Source organism: Enhydra lutris, unplaced genomic scaffold, assembly GCF_002288905.1.
Source record: "Enhydra lutris kenyoni isolate GAN:26980312 unplaced genomic scaffold, ASM228890v2 scaffoldscaffold37, whole genome shotgun sequence".
NCBI classification, from domain to species: domain Eukaryota; kingdom Metazoa; phylum Chordata; class Mammalia; order Carnivora; family Mustelidae; genus Enhydra; species Enhydra lutris.
In genome coordinates, this window is record NW_019154121.1 from 4,268,780 (window position 1) to 4,278,967 (window position 10,188).

General features: G+C 39.2%; 1 pseudogene; it reads right to left on the reverse strand.

Moving 5' to 3' along the window:
* Nucleotides 1–6,965: 6,965 nt before the first annotated feature.
* LOC111154362 lies at nucleotides 6,966–8,703 on the reverse strand (annotated as a pseudogene).
* Between the last annotated feature and the right edge of the window lie 1,485 nt (nucleotides 8,704–10,188).

Consider the following 10,188-nt stretch of genomic DNA (forward strand, 5'->3'; position numbering starts at 1 on the left):
AAAGAGAACTACAGACCAATATCCTTGATGAACACAGATGCAAAAATTCTCGCCAAAATACTAGCCAATAGGATTCAACAGTACATTAAAAGGATTATTCACCACGACCAAGTGGGATTTCTTCCAGGGCTGCAAGGTTGGTTCCACATCCACAAATCAATCAATGTGATACAACACATTAATAAAAGAAAGAACAAGAACCATATGATACTCTCCATAGATGCTAAAAAAGCATTTGACAAAGTACAGCGTCCCTTCCTGATCAAAACTCTTCAAAGTGTAGGGATAGAGGGCACATACCTCAATATTATCAAAGCCATCTATGAAAAACCCACCACAAATATCATTCTCAATGGAGAAAAGCTGAAAGCTTTTCCGCTAGGGTCAGGAACACGGCAGGGATGTCCATTATCACCACTGCTATTCAACATAGTACTAGAAGTCCTAGCCTCAGCAATCAGACAACAAAAGGAAATTAAAGGCATCCAAATTGGCAAAGAAGAAGTCAAACTATCAATCTTCGCAGATGATATGATACTATATGTGGAAAACCCAAAAGACTCCACTCCAAAACTGCTAGAACTTGTACAGGAATTCAGTAAAGTGTCAGGATATAAAATCAATGCACAGAAATCAGTTGCATTTCTCTACACCAACAACAGGAAAGAAGAAAGAGAAATTAAGGAGTCAATCCCATTTACAATTGCACCCCAAACTATAAGATATCTAGGAATAAACCTAACCAACGAGGCTAAGAATCTATACTCAGAAAACTATAAAGTACTCCTGAAAGAAATTGAGGAAGACACAAAGAAATGGAAAAATGTTCCATGCTCCTGGATTGGAAGAATAAATATTGTGAAAATGTCTATGCTACCTAAAGCAATCTACACATTTAATGCAATTCCTCTCAAAGTACCATCCATTTTTTTCAAAGAAATGGAGCAAATAATCCTAAAATTTATATGGAATCAGAAAAGACCTCGAATAGCCAAAGGAATATTGAAAAAGAAAGCCAAAGTTGGTGGCATCACAATTCCGGACTTCAAGCTCTATTACAAAGCTGTCATCATCAAGACAACATGGTACTGGCACAAAAACAGACACATAGATCAATGGAACAGAAGAGAGAGCCCAGAAATCGACCCTCAACTCTATGGTCAACTAATATTCGACAGAGCAGGAAAGAATGTCCAATGGAAAAAAGACAGCCTCTTCAATAAATGGTGTTGGGAAAATTGGACAGCCATATGCAGAAAAATGAAATTGGATCATTTCCTTACACCACACACGAAAATAGACTCAAAATGGATGAAGGACCTCAGTGTGAGAAAGGAATCCATCAAAATCCTTGAGGAGAACACAGGCAGCAACCTCTTCAACCTCAGCCGCAGCAACATCTTCCTAGGAACATCGCCAAAGGCAAGGGAAGCAAGGGCAAAAATGAACTATTGGGATTTCATTAAGATCAAAAGCTTTTGCACAGCAAAGGAAACCGTTAACAAAACCAAAAGACAACTGACAGAATGGGAAAAGATATTTGCAAATGACATATCAGATAAAGGGCTAGTGTCCAAAATCTATAAAGAACTTAGCAAAGTCAACACCCAAAGAACAAATAATCCAATCAAGAAATGGGCAGAGGACATGAACAGACATTTCTGCAAAGAAGACATCCAGATGGCCAACAGACACATGAAAAAGTGCTCCATATCACTCGGCATCAGGGAAATACAAATCAAAACCACAATGAGATATCACCTCACACCAGTCAGAATGGCTAAAATTAACAAGTCAGGAAATGACAGATGCTGGCGAGGATGTGGAGAAAGGGGAACCCTCCTACACTGTTGGTGGGAATGCAAGCTGGTGCAACCACTCTGGAAAACAGCATGGAGGGTCCTCAAAATGTTGAAAATAGAACTACCCTATGACCCAGCAATTGCACTGCTGGGTATTTACCCTAAAGATACAAACGTGGTGATCTGAAGGGGCACGTGCACCCGAATGTTTATAGCAGCAATGTCTACAATAGCCAAACTATGGAAAGAACCTAGATGTCCATCAACAGATGAATGGATAAAGAAGAAGTGGTATATATACACAATGGAATACTATGCAGCCATCAAAAGAAATGAAATCTTGCCATTTGCGACAACTTGGATGGAACTTGAGGGTATCATGCTTAGCGAAATAAGTCAATCAGGGAAAGACAACTATCATATGATCTCCCTGATATGAGGAAGTGGAGATGCAACATGGGGGGTTAAGGGGGTAGGAGAAGAATAAATGAAACAAGATGGATTGGGAGGGAGACAAACCATAAGTGACTCTTAATCTCACAAAACAAACTGAGGGTTGCTGGGAGGAGGGGGGTTGGGAGAAGGGGGTTGGGGTTATGGACATTGGGGAGGGTATGTGCTGCGGTGAGTGCTGTGAAGTGTGTAAACCTGGCGATTCACAGACCTGTACCCCTGGGGATAAAAATATATTATATGTTTATAAAAAAATAAATTAAGAAAATTTTTCAAAAAAAAAAAAGATTATTATGGTGGGGTTTTTACAGCAGGGGAGACAGATTAGAATTTGCACATGACAAGAAAAAGTGGGGATTCGTAGGCAAGGATCAGAGTGGAGGTCTATGGATGAAAAATTACCAAGAGGAAATATCAGGGGTATGGAGGATTCTGGCTAAACCAACTTGATGGGATTCTTGAGATGGCAGGCCAGAGTGATAAAATATTCAATGTGGGGGATGAGGGATTTGATCAGATACAGAAGAGATCACATACCCAGGGTGAGGGGTTTTTCACTAAATGACTCAACAACATTCTTACTAAAACTGGACCAAATGGCCAAGGACAGAGCCCAAAGTCAGGGCCTGGTAGGCAGAGGGCTAAGAGGATCTGCATACATCTTTGATTAAGGAGAGAGTCACTGTGATGGTGGGAAGAAGAGGTTTATCTATAATAAACAGTGGAGATATTGGCAACTTTTTATCCTTCTGAGAAACTTGAAGTAGTCATGTTAGTTCAAAAAAGTGGAGTAATAAAATCATGTTAGTGAATATAGCTGAAAGTTATATAATATGATTAGGCACATAATAAATTGTGTGGGAGTACATGATTTCCATTTTCAAAACTTCAGTAAATGAAAGAGGACTTCAGCTACCTCCATTTGGACCTCAGTCTGTACTTTCTGAGTTCTTCTTTACAGCTATTTTTAACTCAGGCAAAAGATCCAGAGGTTAAAATATCCTGTGATGGAAATAGAAACTACCCCTCATGCAATAGAGACTACCCTGATGCCAGCAAGACCCTGTATGATTGACCCTAAGAAAATTATCTACTTGACCTTTACTGCCCACCTGCCAGTACCCACAGACTTTTATTGCACATTTTCCTTATATAAACCAGAAGTATTTTTAACACTTTAGAGACAGTATTTGAGATGTTAGTCCACTGTCTCCTTGGTATTGGCTTCACTGAAATCAATCCCTTTCTGGTTTTACCATGACTTGTCTCTCTGCCTGTGGATTTTATCGGCCATCAGTGGCTCACCCTAGTCTGTTTGGGACCCGTGGAGCCAGGTGGCTTGCACCCTTGGGCCCCCGTTATATAAATACATTTGCCAATCCAGATTAAGGGGAGTGAAGACATCTCTTTATGCCTCACTCTAGGGCTTAGCAGTGGGGGTGGAGAAGGTCCGTTTAATTTCACCTTGTATATTAAAGTTGGATGTTGGCTTAAGAATCTCAAAACTCATTTTTTTTAAATTTTGCTTTGAAAAACTAGAAAAATGATATAGCCCCTCTCCTTAGAATGGAGATGTACTTTGCAACAATTGTTCTGTTTTCAGGGCAAAACAGACAAAAGTTTAGTAGCAATATCCTTTAATAAAAATATGGCTGATAATTCCATGAGAACATTACTGGGGCACTCTTCCCCCCACCTCTTTCTTGTCAAATTGTTAGGCAGGTATTAATATAATTTAACCAATCCAGTTAGAAAAGATACTTTCTAACTTGATCTTTAAATTTTATTTTTGTTAACTTTAAGGATTCTTCACTGAGTTTTTTAAATTATTTGTAAGTTTATCTTTACATTTAAAATTACTATGTGTACAGTTAATTTTGCATTAAATTTGCTATCTTACTATACAATTACAGGGACTATCTATTTTGACTTTAAGATACTAACTAAATATAGCATGTCTTATGTGACAAAATTTAAAGCATGCATCAATTCATTACCTTATACAATGATCTTTAACATAGGCAAGGAGGGAAGATCATTTTACTGCAATATGCAGGGCAGAAGCTAAGAAATAGGGGAGAAAGTGCCACATCTATGGTCAGTGAAGTATTAAATAATGACATGCTAGGAACAGGTATCAGATTATGGGGTTGTCCACCTAGTATTCTTGGATTCACTCATTCTTTACCTATAGCACAGTTCTATAATTTTGACATTAACACGTCTCACTGTTCATAGGTGAAGTTTTATAAAGATGTGATTTTGTCAAGATAAACTTGCACATGTACAATGTAAAATTTAAACTGTACTGACTATAAAGAAAGTTGGCAGATTTCCAGGTTTCCCAGCACTCTAAGATTTCAATAAAAACTGCCAATAAAGAAATGAAAGAAGTTCTCTCTCTCTCTCTCTCTCTTTTTTTAACCTCCTCCTATGGATGTCAAACTCTTTTTGTAGGACAAAAAGCAAACTAGGATCCTTAATCATCATCATTATTATTATACCATTTAGGCAGATACATGATTAAAATTTTATTTTAATCTGTAACTCTACTATAACAAAGCATTTAGAGAACTCATTAAGATGTGCAAGTCTTTCAGGTTGTTCCCATTAGCTAGACACAATCATTGTCAATAAAAATGAGGAAAAAGCAAAATTTGGGTTTTGACGTGCAAATGAGTACCATAAGCTCCTCACTCTGCTGTAGAATTTATGTACCTCAACTGTCAAAACACCAGCTCCTAAAGCAAAGTAAGTGTGTTGTGACATCTCTTAATACAGGGATGCTAAGTTAAACAAGGTGCATGATGTGACTATTTGTATGTGACATGCAAAACATTCACATAGGCTATTACTTGAATCTAACGGATTTAGAAGGATCGGCCCAAGAGCAAAAGAATTATCATGCTAAGTCAGAACTATGGTCTATTGAGTATATCAGTAAGTAGCCAACAGAATTTTCAAATAAGTTTTAGGAGAATAGGTTTCTCCTTTCTCAGTGTTGAAGGTTAGACTCACAGGACATCTGATGCATGGAGAAAAATGATCATCACGTTTCAGACCAGATTTCCTAGTGGACTCATACTGGTTATTTCTCACAAACATCTTTTGTAGAGGATTTTATTATAACTCTTTAATAGATGAGAAAACTGAAATTCAAAGTTAAGAAATTATCCCAAGATTTCAAAGTCATTAAGTGGCAGAGAAAGAATTCAAAGCACATTTGTATTTTTCACCTGGGAATTCCCCAATTTCCTTCTTAAAATCTTTATCAGGAACGTTTTTCTTCATCATGTTGTTTTTTTTTTTTTTTTATACTTTAAGCAACTTTTTATTATACAAAGGTTGTCACATAATTGGATATTTCTCTACTTTGTATACAATTATTCATACTCCCCACAGAAAGGCTTCTTCTTTACTTTTCATCTGATAATGGCAAGCACTAAAATCCTGAATTTAACAGAATCGTAGTAAAAGTGCCTCAGTGATTTAAGTTGAAAGCAGTACATTGGTACATGGCTCTTGCACTCAGTTATCAGGAATGTGAAAATTTATTTTTGTTCAAAAATATGAAATAAGGGGCGCCTGGGTGGCTCAGTGGGTTAAGCCGCTGCCTTCGGCTCAGGTCACGATCTCGGAGTCCTGGGATCGAGCCCCGCATCGGGCTCTCTGCTCTCTAGGGGAGCCTGCTTCCTCCTCTCTCTCTGCCTGCCTCTCTGCCTGCTTGTGATCTCTCTGTCAAATAAATAAATAAAATCTTTAAAAAAAAAATATGAAATAAATTTTCCTTAGGGGTTGTTGCCAAACCTGGACTGGATCCTGGAAGAACCAAGTGGCACTTAGAGACTTTGGAGGATTGGAGGTTTATTTAACACCAGTGGGCTCAGAGGAGGTTGTTCTCCAAAGGTCTTAGCCCCGAGCACAAGCAGGAAGGGGGATTTAGGGGCGCCTGGGTGGCTCAGTGGGTTAAAGCCTCTGCTTTCGGCTCAGGTCATGATCTCAGGGTCCTGGGATCGAGCCCCACATTGGGCTCTCTGCTCGGCAGGGAGCCTGCTTCCTCCTCTGTCTCTGCCTGCCTCTCTGCCTACTTGTGATCTCTGCCTGTCAAAATAAATAAATAAAATAGAAAAATAGAAAAAAAAAGGGGGGGGGGAAGGGATCTATACCCTTCTACTTCCACATACTTGGTACTTTTTGGTGCACCTGGGAAACAGGGTAGGAAAGAAGAACCCGGAAGGACTTTGAGACAGGGACTGCAATTCCCTTGCTGGTTTGGTCAGCCATCTTAGAGTACAGTTTTGCCCTATCAACATGAACAATGACAGTAGTAAACCATTATATGTTGTCAACTGAAACCAATAACTGATGATTAGGGTGATTTTTCTTAAATATCAGCTAGGCTTTTCTTCAGTCATTTCCTTCAACTGGCTTCGCAGAAGTTATTATTGAGGAGGACTGTCCTGAGCTTCCTCTCACAGTTCTTTAATAATAGCAAAGCACTGGGGCACCTGAGTGGCTCAGTCTGTTAAGCATCTGCCTTCGGCTCAGGTCATGATCTCAGGGTCCTGGGATCAAGCCCAAGACAGGCTCCCTGCTCAGTGGAAAGCCTGCTTCTCCCTCTCCTCCCCACTCATGCTCTCTCTCGCAATTATACCTCTCTCTCAAATAAATAAATGCAATCTTTATTTAAAAAAAAATAAAGGTAAAGCACTATTCTGGGAAGGAGAACATTCCACTTCCCATACAACCTTCCATTCCACCCATTCTGCCCATTCCTGGGTCTTTCTCTTTTTCAGGAATTTCAGTGACTATAGCTTCTGCTGTAGTTAACAGAGAGGACACTCCAGCAGCATCCAAGAAAGCAATTCTTGCAACCTTATTTGGATCCCACCATATTCACAAAATCTCCAAGCATAGTGTCATAACCAACTTCTGAGGAGCTCTCCATAATTTTCTCAACTATCAGTGATACTTCAACACCTGCATTCTTAGCAATGGTCATTGCAAGAATTTTGAGTGTTCTCTTAATTTCTACACTGATATTTAATCTTCATTAGCTGGAATTATTGAATCCAAGGTGAGAATACAGTGAAGCAGGGAACAACCCCCTCCCAGAGCAATGCTTTTTCAACAGCAGCTCATATAACCTTGAGGGTATCTGTAACTCTGTCTTTCATTCACTTGATCATCACTTGTTCCACCAGACTTCAACAGAGCTACTCTGAGTTTTTCCAGATATGCATTCAACTTTTCCTTTTCATATTTTCTAGTTATGATATCTAATTGCTCAATGATTTCCTTGAATACATTTTTCAGTTTGAGCCTTCTCACCTTTTCATTTTAAGAGCATGGCATCATTGGTCACAACGACCTCTCCAACTTTTTCTAAGTTGTGAGGTCAGGTCTTCTGCAAACACTGCACCGCCAGTAGCAATAGTCATGTCTTTAAGTTGCTTCTTTCTATTGTCACCAAAACCTGGAGCTTTGACTGCAATAACCTGAAGACCAACATTTAGCCTACTCAAAACGAGTATATTCGGAGCTTCTCCATTAACATCTTCAGCAATTTTGACCAAGGACTTACAGGAAACATTGGCAATTTTAAGAGCAGGTATGATGGACTGAACACTAGAGATTTTCTTTTCACTCAATAGAACAGGCATCTTGAAATTCACATTGCTGATCTTTTGATGTATTAGTAAAGTATGGAGAAATATAACCTTGATCAAATTTCATGCCTTCAATAATTTCTAATTCATCATTTGTGTTTTTTTCTATCCTTTACTGAGATGACACCCTTTCTTCTAAACTTTTTCATTGCATCAGAAATGGTGTTGCCAATTTGTCTCCATTTATAAAATCATAGCACCCTGAGCAATTTCTTCAGGGATTGTCAATGAAGGCTGCTTCTTATGTTCAGCAGTTCCAGGATCAACAGCTAACATCACACGTCTCCTGATTTCCACAGGATTAACACCCTTAATCTTCTCAAAGCCTTCCTTGGCAATGGAGTGTGTCAGGACAGTAGTGGTACTGGTGCCATCCCCAGCCTCTTCAAAATTGTTATTGGCAACATCTTAAAGAACAAGTTTAGCACCACTATTTTTATATTTATCTTTTAAGTCAATTATCTTTGTGACAGTCACAACATTTCTTGTTACTTTGGGATTTTCCAACTCTGTTCAGTAATCACTGTTCTTCCCTTTGGCTCCATAATAAGGGCTACAACATTGGCTGAAAGGTCTATACCTTAAAGCATTAAGGCTCAAGCATTTGCACCAAATTTTATGCCTTTGGTATAGGCCTAAGTGAGATGAGGAGCCAGTGCTCTGGACACTGGCCTAATTTGGTGAAAAATTATGGGTAACAGAAGTACTTGTGAAGGCAGTGGCAGGGCATGTGGAGGGTGAGATAGGCCATTGGAGGTGAGTAGAGGGTTCTTCACCATCATCTTTATTTGACTGAAACAATTTCACTATGAAATATCTAGGGGTCACCTGGGTGGCTCAGTGGGTTAGGCCTCTGCCTTTGGCTCAGGTCATGATCTCAGGGTCCTGGGATTGAGCCCTGCATCAGGCTCTCTGCTCAGTAGGATCCTGCTTCCCCCCTCTCTCTGCCTGCTGCTCTGCCTACTTGTGATCTCTGTCTGTCAAATAAAATCTTAAAAAAAAAAAAAAGAAATATCTAGGTAAGTATCTAATATCTATATATCTTTTCCCAAAAAACTGTCCCTAACTTCCTACAAATTAGTTAATGCCTCTTTTTGGTGATCTTGATATGGGGTCCTCTAATGCAATTTTCAAGAAAATTTTCTTGAGATGCTTACGGTGCAACTCACTAATTTTATTTAAGTAGCACAGAGACAGGATCTGTGGGCAGAAAGAGTTGCACTTTTTACTGTGTGAGGCTGGTTCTTATATGCTTAGTAATCAAAGGGGAAGGGGTATGCAGGGAGTATCAGATTACAAAAGTTTCTTCAAATTTCTTTGAATTTCCACTTATAAAATTACTTTTGCAAGATTCCTCTGGTGCTTATCATTCAGGTCATTAACTACCAGTGAAGTATACAGGTAACCATGAGACCTTTAAAGAATGTAGAAACCAGCATGTATTTTATTCTTATCAAAACCATGCAGACTTTAGTTCAGCCTTCCATGATAAGAGTAAACATTTTCCTGCTTCTGTCCCTCATATTCCTAAAAGTGTATTAAACACATTTCACAAGTTATCTACCCATCTCCCTCACTAGAGAGTGTGTTTCTTGATGGCTAAAATAGTCAGTCTCAAGTCCTTAATCATGATTATACTCTGTTTGGCTTACATAGACTTGCCACATAGTAGGTGCTCAATAGAAGTTCAATTTACGAATGAATGAACCAATTTCTGAATTATATTGGTAGAGATTTATTAGCTCTAGTAAATATTGATATCTCGGTTTCACAAAGTGAAATAACACAATTCATGTGGTCTGATCAAGACTTACATGAGGGTGCACTTGAGCAGCTCAGTGGTTTAAGCATCTGCCTTAGGATCTGGTCATGATCTCAGGGTCCATGAATGGAGCCCTGCATTGGGCTCCCTGCTCAGTGGGGAGCCTGCTTCTCTCTCTCCCTCTGCCTGCCACTCCCTCTCCTTGTGTTCTCTCCCTCTTTGTCAAATAAATAAATAAACTCTTAAAAAAAAAAAAAAAAGAGGGGCGTCTGGGTGGCTCAGTGGGTTAAAGCCTCTGCCTTCGGCTCAGGTCATGATCTCAGGGTCCTGGGATCGAGCCCCGCATCGGGCTCTCTGCTCAGTGGGGAGCCTGCTTCCTCCTCTCTCTCTCTGCCTGCCTCTCTGCCTACTTGTGATCTCTCTCTCTGTCAAATAAATAAATAAAATCTTAAAAAAAAAAGAAAAGAAAAAGAAAGAAAAGAAACTTAAAAAAAAAAAAAAG